This window comes from Neofelis nebulosa, chromosome 8 (assembly GCF_028018385.1).
Source record: "Neofelis nebulosa isolate mNeoNeb1 chromosome 8, mNeoNeb1.pri, whole genome shotgun sequence".
Lineage (NCBI taxonomy): Eukaryota > Metazoa > Chordata > Mammalia > Carnivora > Felidae > Neofelis > Neofelis nebulosa.
This window is the reverse complement of record NC_080789.1, coordinates 112,295,019-112,307,864: the sequence shown is the minus strand read 5'-3', so window position 1 is coordinate 112,307,864 and position 12,846 is coordinate 112,295,019.

Here is a 12,846-nt window from a genome sequence, read left to right as displayed (position 1 = left end):
CATGTCTCATTCCTCAGTGATGTTACTGTGCAAAGAAGATGGGAAGCCCTTCAAAACTCTGGCGCTATATGTCTCCCCACCATCTTTGAGGTCTCTTTCAACAATAAAACATTACAGTGTTTTAATCAATAGTCATGAAGTTTAGGTCATTCAGGGTCTGTGGACTTGGTGTATACAGCATTGGATCTCTAATGTTGTTTCCAAAGCCAGCACTCATAGCAGTGTCACTGGACTGAGAGAGTAGAAACAACTTCTTGAACAAGATGCCCCTACTCACCCGGACATTGTGCTCTTCTACATGATTCTCTTTTTTAGATTAAGGCGTCACTGACATTTGCTAAAATGTAAATTCAATCTGGAGCTTAACAAGCTCAACCATTAACATACTTTGCAAGCTTTGTGCTTCTACATACACACATGCACACATGCACATACACACAGTCCATGGCAACTAGATTTAGCTGATTGGATTATTTTTAATCGAGTGCAGAGTCCTAAGGGGGCAGGCAAGAAAACAAGTCAGTTTTGATGGAAAATGAGATCAGAGGAGAAACAGAGCCCTGGGCACTTCCTGAGGTGCCATCAGGGTGGGAGCCCCTGGGCAGCCAAAAATGAGAGTGGAGGGAGGGGAACCAGAGCCAGGAGTCCTGAGGGAGAGAGCACACCCTTCCACATCCCAGCCCTCCCCAGAGCTGCTTCTGAGGAAGTTCTGGTCACCTATTCTATGACCTGACAGATTGAGCTTTCAGGAGTTGGGCTTCTATAATCCATTCTCTAGACAGCTGGTTCTCTGCCAAGAAAGAAAGAAATGTGGTCACTGTAACACCTATGTGAGGACTGTGGCTTGTGATCCAATTGCTCAAGAAAGTTTACTTAGATGCTCTTCCAGCTCTTAAAAGCCATCTCCCACACGTGAGTGGGGCTGAGTGTGTTTACAAATATCCAAGTTCTGACTTAGCCATGTTTTGTCAGTGAAATCCTTATTAATGGCACTGAAGAGCAAAATTCGGCCCTGGCAGGGGAATTTTGACCAACTATTTATTGGAATAGTTAATGCTACAAGTGTGTGACTGTTTGTGGGCCTTGAAGGTATATTTAATTTCAGTAGTCACACTTATTTTCTGCACAAGACACTCTCCCAAGGAAAATAAAACAAGACATAGACCAAAAAGCTACTCCAGAGCTCCAGACAATTACTGGAAGAGATGCCATAAATATAAATCAGTAGTTAAGTGAGACACTAATGATATTTAAAATTATGGCAAAGAGTGCCATGAACTCAGCCACACTAGTGCCCATGCACTGGTTAACTCTTTTGACTTTCCCAACAACCAAAGGGGTAGACACCAATATTATCCCTGTTCTATGGATGAAGACACTCAGGTACAGAAAGACTAAGTCTATGGATGAAGAGTCAGACGTCCACACTCACACATTGAGTCAGAGGTGGAACCGAAATTAAAACCCAGACAGCAGCCTCTGTGTCCTTACCTTCTAAAGGTCCAAGTAACACATGGTGAATCTGAGCTAAGTCATCTCTTTGGGGTCCTGCAGCTCTGATGTTCCACAGCAGAAAATCCATTCTAGCAGGAGTGGGGACAGATGTATAAAATTAGAAGATAATGTCAATGGTCCAGATCTGTGTTATTATATGTCAAATAATTAAAAACTTCCAGAAGATCTAATTTTCACTTTTGTTCCACTTGTTTGGTATTTTAGAGAAAATTGTTCTTAAATAGTGGGCTTATAGCTGATGGAAGCCCTTTTGTCATAAGTAGCCTAAAAAAACAACCAAAGGGGTCAAAAAAAATGACAAAAACTTATGAATGGTTTTAAGGTTTATCTCTGGGAATGGAATTTTAATATATGCAAGATTTCTGATATGTCTGGGATATTTTTTATATAATTAACAAGAGATCTTCTTTCTTCTCCCCAGAGAGTAAATGAGTGCTGGAAGTACCAGCTATCTTGGGAGAGGTTTATTCTACCAAGGATCTATTTTTCTATGAAAGTGAGCTGTTCTCACCTGTAAGAAGTAGTATTGCCCTGAATGTCCCTGACAGACTTTGAGATGGGTCAAGCAAGTAGTCACTTAACACAGACCTCAATACATATTATTCACATAGAATTATAGATAGGGTATGAGTTGGGAAAGATGAGAAGCCCAAACTGTATCTGAAAACTCACTTAAAATAATAACAATGCTATCTTCCTTTATAATCAGGCAGTATTATTTTCTAAAGAGGTTTTGAAATAATCTTGTGTTTGACTATACGCAAAGTTTGTGCTCAAAAACGGCAATAACATTTAGTTACTGTGTTACTGCGAAATGGAATCCAATTTTGACAATAGCCCTTACTGGTACAGTGGCCTTTCCATAAACCATTAACACTGCCCCCAGGCTTCCATGGACTAAAAGGCATCATTTGTTCTTTTAAGTACTGGCACTTTGCCATATTTTCTTTCTCAAACTTCACATTCACATGTCTGTCTGGTGATGGGTTTTCCCATTTTCTTCTCCTTGCTCCACACTGATGTGCCTTGTGCTATGGCAAGCTTTTTTTAATTGACTCTCAAATGATCTTTAAGGTAGCTTATGAAATGAGATCCTGGGACTTTACATGTGACCTCCATCTCTTATAGCTGTGTATGAATTTTTAAACAGCTTTGGAAAAGATATGTATCTATGTGCGTGTGTGTGTGTGTGTGTGTGCGTGTGTGTATAAACTAATTCCAGCATCACCCAGAGACCTTGTATTCCCCAGGCCTCCAGCAGCCTCAGGGTATGTTTCCTATTAAGGATTTATTTGCCTCTGAGAAGTGATCTTTCTGGCCCCTGAAAGAGGTTCTATGCCCATTTAATGCCTGTTAGAAGCTCCCTAAGATTGGATTGAGCAGGTGGTCTCAGAATACAGGTTTCAATGCACATTATTCATACAGAAAATAAGATCAGAGCTGAGAAAATCTAGTTTTTAAGATAGGTAAAAACGAGTCAAGTTGTCGTTCTGGGTTGACCTTGGACGATTCATTTACCCTATGTCTTCACCCCTCAAGATAATATAGGGAAACAGTTCCTGCCCCCTTCCTACCACATTAGAGCATTGTGTAGGCTTTTGGAGTTTTTCTGTATACTTGCCTTGGAAATGTAAGAATTACTGACGTTATCATGATTCAACATTTACCAGTGGCCGTGTGGGAGATGAGCATTTTCTGGCTGACATGCAAATAATAATAGATCCAATTTGTCCCACGTGCATCAAGTCACCTCCTGGTGATAAATAGAAATCCAGGAGTTCACACACAAGCTAGCCTCAGGTAAACCATGGATTGAACTCTATTTTTAGCAAATAGAACTCTGCCAAAATGTGTCATCAAGTGCAAACCTCTTCCAGACTTTCTCACCCGTGGCTCCTTTGTGATCACATGCCAATAGCAGTAGAGATTAAGAAGGTCACTTTGAGCCACATTAAGTTATAAAAGAAAACTCCAGCCCATGTGCCAATGGCCATACAAATCCGAAAGTCAGTGTCTCCTCCTGGGCAGTAATCTATCCAACTGTCTCCCGGGCTTTCTCACCAGGAGGCCTCACCAGCTGCTCAAAGCTAACACAGGGACAACTAAGCTGATGCTTCTTTCTGCTAGGCACCCCACTTTCCCCACACAGGCACACACTCAGTCTGAGGCAATTACAGGCAATTTTACTTTCTTCAGCAAATTGTCTCAATTTGGTTGTTTCATGTTTCCTGCCACAGCCAAGCTCCTGCCTATTGATTCTGATATATGTTTCACAGAACCTCATTTTCATGCCTGTCACTAGAGTCCAAATCCAACATACAGATTGTTCTCACTGTGAGGAAGACAGTGTCTCTTCAGCAACCTCTTCAGGTCTTGATTTCCTGAGAAAACAGCCCCTTCTCTCCAGATTACATGCTAAGATCACCACTGTCTCCTTTCAATCCCTCCATAAGCTCATCTGGGACATTTTTCATATCAGTGCTGAAATGGCATCTTTTTCCTATGTTTCCTGACTATCTGTGTGTCTCTGGGCAGCCTCTCTGTCAGCTAGACAAATCCTCCTGCCCTTGCAGGCTGTCGCCAAGCTTAATTTTAGCATTTCACAAATTACAATAAGTCCTGCTAATGAGATCAAAGCATTCATCCCTGCATGCTGGCCAGACTTGAGATGATTCTTCTTGACATAGCAAACAACCTCAAAAATTTCTTATGAGTCAGCTAAGGAGCAGTGAGGCATGCGAAATCATAGGACAAGTTCACACATTCAAACATAATGACTCGGAGGATCACTTAACATGAAAGTCATGTTCATACTTTGGCTGCCAACTCAGGCAAGGCTGAAGGACAGACTTCTGCAGAAATACCTTTTCAGAGAGTATTATATTTAAGCCATCCCTAAACACTTTCAACTGGGCAACTGTGGCCTTTGTCATGTTAGTAAATTTGGTCCTTTTGATAAAGAAGCCCAGCATCTCCAAAGCCCAAACTGTCTGGTCAGTCCCTGTCACCTGTTACTACAGAAATTATTTTCTCAAGCTCCTTGATTGAAAAACAATCAATTGAATTTTTCTATAAATCTATATAATCTTACCTCTTTCTGCTTTATTTATGCCCACTAATCTCTTTAGCAAAGAAATTATTTCTTTGTATCACCTTTTTATTGCCCTACTTTGCAGTTAAAAAATGGTTGAGAAGGCTTCTTGCCTCTTCCCAACAGCATTTGGGAGAGTAACATGTATGCACAATTCCTTCCTGGCTCTTCTCTTTGAGTATCTCTGGTATCCCAAGAATTTAAATGTTAGGGATGTTGACAAGAGGGCTGACATTTCCCATCCAAAGTCTGGAAGGAGATCAGTCCTGTGAAATAGACAGGCTGATCTTGAAATAACGTTCACTGCAGTTATGATTAAGGGAAAGTCTCAGAGACCAAGTATTATCAGGTAACAGAGGTGACCTCAAGGACCAATATGGGCAGTGAAAAAATCAGAGAAGTTGGTTTTGTTCTTTTTTCAACATTCTCTTCCTTCATGTAGAAATGTGGAGAAGGTGGATCATTTGCTTTTCTTCCTTCCACCTTATCTCCTACATATTTTATTTATTCTCTTCTTATAGATTAACTTTATTACAGAAGTACTTTAAAACTCCAAATTAATTAAAATTGGATTAAAGTCATATGAATGATGATTTCATCAGGTAACAGAGGTGACCTCAAGGTCCAATATGGGGCTAAGGTTTGAGAAGACAAGGACCATCACATTCCAGCACTTTGCACAGTACTCAGTATGTAGTCATTAAATATTTGTGTAATAAATGAATAAACAAAGGAATGGAAGAAATCCACTTCACAAAGTTGAGGTAAGAATTAAATGGGATGACTGTTCTTGACACAGAGTAAATATTCAATACTTTCTCCCTTTTTCTCCACAAAATAGCTAGAGATAATTCCCTCTATCCCATACCTCCAAGAAGTTTTTATAAGTAGCAGGTCAAAAGGTTCAATTCATTACTCTACTGGTCCATCAAAAATATTCAGGGGCGCCTGGGTGGCGCAGTCGGTTAAGCGTCCGACTCCAGCCAGGTCACGATCTCGCGGTCCGTGAGTTCGATCCCCACGTCAGGCTCTGGGCTGATGGCTCGGAGCCTGGAGCCTGTTTCCGATTCTGTGTCTCCCTCTCTCTCTGCCCCTCCCCCGTTCATGTTCTGTCTCTCTCTATCCCAAAAATAAATTAAAAACGTTGGGAAAAAAAATTAAAAAAAAAAATATTCAGCAAGCAAGGTCCAAAATGTCCTTGAGGAGAGTCTGAACTCAGGTTACAAAATCAGATAGTACTCCATCCTTATCTCTGGAACCCCCCAGAATTGTCTTAGCAAATACCTCCATGTAGGAAGGATGTTTTCAAGATAAGTCTCCTTCCCTGATGAGTGAGTGGTCACAGCTAAGCACCACTCAGCATCTCTTCCCATGGCTGCTTCTGCACTCACTGCCTCATGTTCTAGAGAGAACTCTGAAGAAAGAATACATTTCTGGTTTACCTGGTCAGTAACAAAAGTTGAGAAAGAGAAGGATATTGGAAAATTCCAGGTTACACTATATTTTTATATTAATTATATTATAAACTGATATCTTCCTGAGATGGTCTGAGTACAATCCTTATCAAAGATGTGACAAGAAACTTTGGACCTTTTGAGTTCTTTCCATCCCTAGAGATTTTTGAACAACTTTTTAAAATCCTCACATTAAAAAAAAAAAAAAAGAAAAAAGTAATAGCAGGGCCTACTTCATTCCTCCACTGGAAAGCTTTCTCATTTGGTAGGACACAGATTATTATCTAGCATACATTAATATAGTTTGGCCAAAAGAAACGACTGTTAGAAAAACCTTTTCCATTAAACTCCTTAAAACAATCCCAACCAATCTCATAATTTTCCTCAAATAAAATACCAAGACCAATTGAAAGTTTTCTTTAAGTAAATGACAATTCATTAAAAAGTAAATGTGGAAGATTTAATATTTTTATTCTAACCTTGGATCAGTATTTGTATTCAGAAATTAAAAAGAAATGAAACTATTATATAACAACTTTATTTTTTTTCCAATTGAAGTTTCACTGATAGATTATATTTGTAATACATATATATATGCATAATTCATAACTATATATATAATATATACTATTAATCTTACATGCACAAATATTAACATTCTTAGTTGAAACTTTGTCATCAGATTTAAGTATCATTATAAACTATATGCCACATCCTTCTCTAAAAGCCTATTCTGATACCAGTTGCTATAATACAATTCAATTCTGGCACTCACCATCTGGAATTAAAAGACACAGTATGCAAGATAGCTCTTACTTCAGATGCCAGACACAGGTGGTATCCCCAGGCCACCTGCACTTTTGTCCAACTGACAAACCCAAGGGGTTCCCATGACCACCCCTCAGGTTTGATAAGTCACTAGAACAATTCACAGAACGCAGAAAAGCACTACACTTACAATTAATAGTTTTCTTATAAAGGATAACCAACAGGACCAGCTGGATGAAGAATCACACAGGGAAAGGTCCGAGAGGGTCTTTAATGCAGAGCTTGCATGTCCTTTCCGTATGGAATTTGAGTGTGTCACCATTCTAACACATTCATGTATCCACCAACCAGGAAGCTCTACTGAGCTTCAGTGTCCAAAGTTTGTAATGGAGGTTGTATTACATAGGCACGACTGATAACTTGATCTCCTGCCTGTCTTCCCTCCCTGGAGGTCAGGCTGCCTCAAAGCCCCAACCCTCTAATCACATGGTCTTTCTGGTGACCAGCCCTCATCCTGAGCCATCTCATTAGCATAAATTCAGGTGTGATCCAAGGGAGTCATGAATAACAAAGATCCTCCTCTCCACTGGGAAATTCCAAGGGTTTTAGAAGCTCTGCGTCAGGATCTATGGACAAAGACCAAACAAAGTCTTTACTATACAACAGAGCCCAATGACACAAAATCAAACACAGTCAAGTAAAGCAATTCTATACATAGTCAGGTACATGGTTTTCTTATGATCTGGGATGAAAGAAGTGTCAGTTTTAGATCATCTATAAAGGCAAAATGAGTTACTTATCTCCCTAGCTGTGCTTCATAATTATCGACTCCCTCAGCTATATCTTTAAATTTTACATTATCTAATTAAGACCCCTAAAAAGCTACATGTGAAAAGAAACTTGGCAGCCATCAGCATAACCAAGTCATCCAACTTACCCTCACTAATACTGGGACAATATACATCATGCAACTTCTTATATGCTGCACTAAGAAGGATACAACATCATTTCTGTAGCATTGCTACTCAAAATTCATAACTTGAATCTATTCATGAGGAAACATCAGTTAAACATATACTGAAGGATGTTTTACAAAATAAGTGGCCTGTACTCTTCACTAATGTCAAGGTCATGAAAAACAAAGACAGACTGAGGAATGGTTCCAGAAAAAAGAGATTAGGACAAGATAACAAAAGAAAAAGTAGTCCTGTGACATTATCACATCAATTGATGCAATATGTATATGGACTGTGAATCAAATATTATTCCAATGCTATATTCCCTGATTTTGGTAATTGTATTGTACAGTGAGATGTACACATGTAACAGGATTTGCTTATTCTTATAAAACATACATCGACATATTTAAGAGTCACCATGATGTGTCTGTACGTCTTTTGCAAATGATTCTCCCTGAGAAATAGGAGGGAGTTTTGGTAAATGATAAGACAAAAGGGGTAAAATGTAAGCAATAGTGATTTTCTTGGTATAGGGTATATAGAAGTTCTTTGGACCATATTTATAACATTTCATTAAGCTTAAAATTATATCAAAGTAAAAAAGTAAAACAAGACATGTGTGAAAATGGAAAAGATGTGTAATATTGCAGAGAAAACACATAACTAGACTAAAAGAAATACAGAAAGAGATGCTATGATTTTGGTACCTACTTTTTTAATTCTAACTTTGGAGATCTTGATAAAAAGATATTCTCATTTATTATCTTCATTCTTAAGATTTTTTTTGAAACCTTTTCTCAACTTGAATTTCTGTGTCCCCATTCTCACCAAATGGGCAGTATTTTTTTTTTCTTTTCATTTTTCTTTTTTCTTTTTTACTGGTTTTCATTTAGAATCCTGTACTTTGCACTGCAGGAAACACAACATTGAACAAAGCATGTTTCCTACTCGATAAGCCTATAATTTCATATAGCAGATAGGCCTTTTCATATTCAACTGTTTACATGTGATAAGAATTGAAATATTAAAAGTGATACAAAGTGTTATAAGAGCACGTGAGTCCGAGGTCCTGCTGAGTTTTGAGATGAAGGGAATTGATAAGGGAAGAAGAAGGTGGAAAGCCATCCCAAGGCATCTGGTCTCCCCCAGCTCTGGGCAGCCCTAACAAACCCTATCACTACCTTTTACTACAAAGGAATGTTCATGTCATTTCCACAATATTTCTTTCAAAAGCAATTGTTGATAACTTAAAGTTGAAAGAAAGTTTCATAATCATTTCCTCTTCTATTTTTTCCTCCTATGTTCTTCTTTCCTCTCTGCCCCATGCCTTGGCAGAGTAAATGCTGATTATTCACTCAACAACCAGTGGGCAAGAACTGGAATTTAGCTTTGACTTCCAATGAGCTTGGGCAGTACAATCCAGGTTTCAGTTTGGCTAGAATCATAAGCAGAGAGAAGCAAATCCCGGCTCAGGTAAGAGTGAAATTTGGTGGAATCAAGAGGAGATTCTTCACTGGTTTGGTTGAAGAAATTTTCATGCACCAAAAGTGAGCACCATTTGCTATTTTTCCATATACTAAAGTAGAGTCCCTGAAAATGAACTGAGAAGTCAGAGATGGTCGGAATAATTCTCTCTTTTTTTTTTTTTTTTGAGAGAGAGAGAGAAAGAGAGAGAGCATGAGCAGGGGAGGGACAAAGGGAGAGGGAGACAGAGAATCTTAAGCAGGCTCCACACTCAGCACAGAGCCCAATACAGGGCTTGATCTCATGACCTAAGCTGAAATCAAGAGCCAAATGCTTAACCAGCTAAACCACCCAGGCAACCCAGAATAATTTTTGATGTATAAGTTTTAATGCCATAAAATCTGACCCAGACAAAAATGTTACATTAGTTATATTGTTTAACTGGGAGACTCCAAATGGATCCCCATAATATATAGTCTACAAATCCACCCTAATCCTCACCATTCCTCTCTTTGAGAAACTACAGAGAAACAATAAATGACTGTGGTATGTCAAAAGAGCCCTTGTTCATCCTGTTCTACGAGCTTGAGGGTCCACATATTTTTCAATAGTAGATGTGATCTTTAGAAATCATGATGCCTCTATGTGATTTTTCCACACCCATTGAGATAGCTCTGACCAACTGAAATAGATTACTTGAAAAAAATATAAAAGAAGTAGAAGTAGTACTTTTATTTTGTCAGGATGGATGAAATCAGACTCCTTACATTTGGTACTATCATGACACAAAAGGAACAATTTCAGCTTCACTATATTGCAGGAAGATTTACGTCTGGAAAGCATTCTTCCTTCCCTTGGGCAAGAACACTTGGAATTATTAACAAAAATTCTGTGACTATTTCTTGGTCAGAATGTTTTTTAATACCATTGGTCTGGTTCAATTGATTAAGGGGAAGAAAAAACACTTTCATTTAGATGGATAGATAGATAGATAGATAGATGATAGATAGATGATTGATTGATTGATAGATAGATAGACAGATAGACCCAGATACCAAGAAAGGGAGGGAGAGAGAGAGAGAGAGAGAAAGAGAGATGAAGGGAGATTTTTTATAATTTAACCCCAAAGGGGCTTTACATGCATATTATTATACTTTTTGCCATTACATGCTTGGAGTAATTAAAAACAATAGTTTCTCATTGTAAATATTGCAAAGTTCCAATGTAACTTCGTGCACTTGGAAATTGTGTACTTACAACTATCCAAGAAAGACACCTAAACGTAATATGAGCAGTGTGACTCTGTGTTTATTTGCAGTTAAGATGACGAGGAAAATTGAGGTGAGATATTAATCACACTCTTTTGACACACAGTAAATTCAGTTATAGATAGCATAGTCAAGCATTCAAGAGATTAAGTTGGCTAGTTGTCGACCTAAATATATTCTTTTTCATGGGAGTCTTCAAAGGATATTAATTATCTGAATTCAACTGGCTTGGAACCCCCTTTTTATAGCCTTTGCTTTCCCTTTCTCTATCAAAAGCCAAATTGAAAAGGGAGATGAAGGAAGTTAAGCACACTAATCCAGTTTAAAGGCCCTGAAATCAACGAAGGAAATCACTAAGCAAAAAACAAAGTCTTTTGGGGGGCATACTAGAGGTGCTACTTAAATATATAAATTGAACTCACTAAGAATTTGTGCTTCTGGACTAACATCTTCACCTAAAGAATACCCATCAATATCCTATTGCTTCTAGCCTTGAAGTGCATGGGTCCCTTGTCCCAGTTTGGATGCCTTGCCATTCCACCCAACACCAGCCCCTCCCTCTTCAAATTAATAGCCTGATAAGCTTTTCTTATTATTCCAGACATTAACTGTTGATTAATTTTGACCATCTTTCATATCTGATTTAAGTCTTCTCTCTATACCCTTTTTTTTTTGTTGTTGTTTTTCTTACCTCTTAATGCTTGACCTTTTCAAGACCCTGTATAAAAAGACATATCACCTCTAATACAGTTGATTCTTGAGTAATGCTAGCGGTAGGGGCGCTGACTCTCCTTACCCTGGTCAAAAATCTGCCATATAACTTTCGACTCTCAAAATCTTAACTACTAATAGCCTACTGTTGACTAGAAGCTTTACCGATAACATAAGCAATTGATCAGCACATATTTTGTATGTTATATGTATGATATACTGCATTTTTACAATAAAGTAAATTAGAAAAAAGAAAATGTTACTAAGAAAATCATAAGGAAGAGAAAATACATTTACAGTGCCATACTGTATTTATCAAAAAAAAAAAAAAACAGATATAAGTGGGCCCATACAGTTCAATCCACATTGTTTTAGAGTCACCTATACTTTAACCTTCTTAGTTTACTCCCCTGAAAGCCTTACCACACTTTTTTTGCCTTTTTTGGCTTTGCTTCAACTATCATTGTTTACAGTGAGTGTTTTCCTTCTCTGATACTTCTTTTCCATTTTTTTTCTCATCTATTGTGACTTATAACTCTATGACTATATTAAAACCGTGGTATATTTGAATGCAGGTTGTATGAAAAGAGATGGATAAAAGAAATTGCTTTATGGCATAGTATGGGGTTTGGCCTCCATGTATGCTTTTCCCAATGGGCTAGCTTGAAAGAGGCATCTCCTTTCTACCATTTTCCTCACTTGATTAGTTTATTCTGAGTCCAAAACCACAAAGTTGGTTAGACACACCCCAGAAAGAAATTTTATGAATTATTACAATTTTAAAAACCCAACATTTTATGTTTTTTATTTTTGTTTTTGCAGGGGAGTGAAAGATAATAAACCTTAAATTAAAGACCATTAAAAAATGATTTCTCCAATTAGGCAATTTGGTAGTGCCTATTCCTATTAAATATCCTTTGGGTCCCAACTTTAATGGCATTACAAGAGACAGCAAAATGAGGCACTTCTTTTCCACCCACTCAAGCTGAGAGCAGGAAGAATGTATTTTGTTAGTAGAACTTGTTGTAAGTCACTGCCAAAGGGAGAAACTTCTTGGAAGTTTGTCATGGTAAATCAATGTATTTGTCATGGGTTAAATAATGGCAGAAGATACATGAAAACCTGATGCTGATCGCTAGGTTACAAATGACTTGCAGATGTTAAAATGTGTTTCCCAGTAAAAAAATAAGACAAAATGCCAGGCTGCCTGGCAAAAAGGGGCTAGACACCTGCCTGAAAACAATGAGAATGAAAATAAGCGGCAACAAGCGAGATATTCCTGAAACTTCCTTCCTAACAGCTAACAATAGCCCCTTCCATATTCTTTTTTACGTGAACTACAAACTCCTAGACTGAATGCATATAAAGTGTGTACTTGTAATTTTTTTCTCAGCACATATGATATGTACTTGTTTGTGCAACTTTTATGACATTGTGATTTATAAGGGACCTGGTTCTAATGGTCTCATTTCTATACCAATGCAAAGCCTTCCTTCAGAGCAGCCTCAAAGGGCCTGGCATCGGGCTCCAGATGATTAGCTGCTGCCTGTTGGCTCTCTAAGTTCATCATGCAGATTCAGGAGGATTTTTATAATGTGATAAATGGTATTGTGATA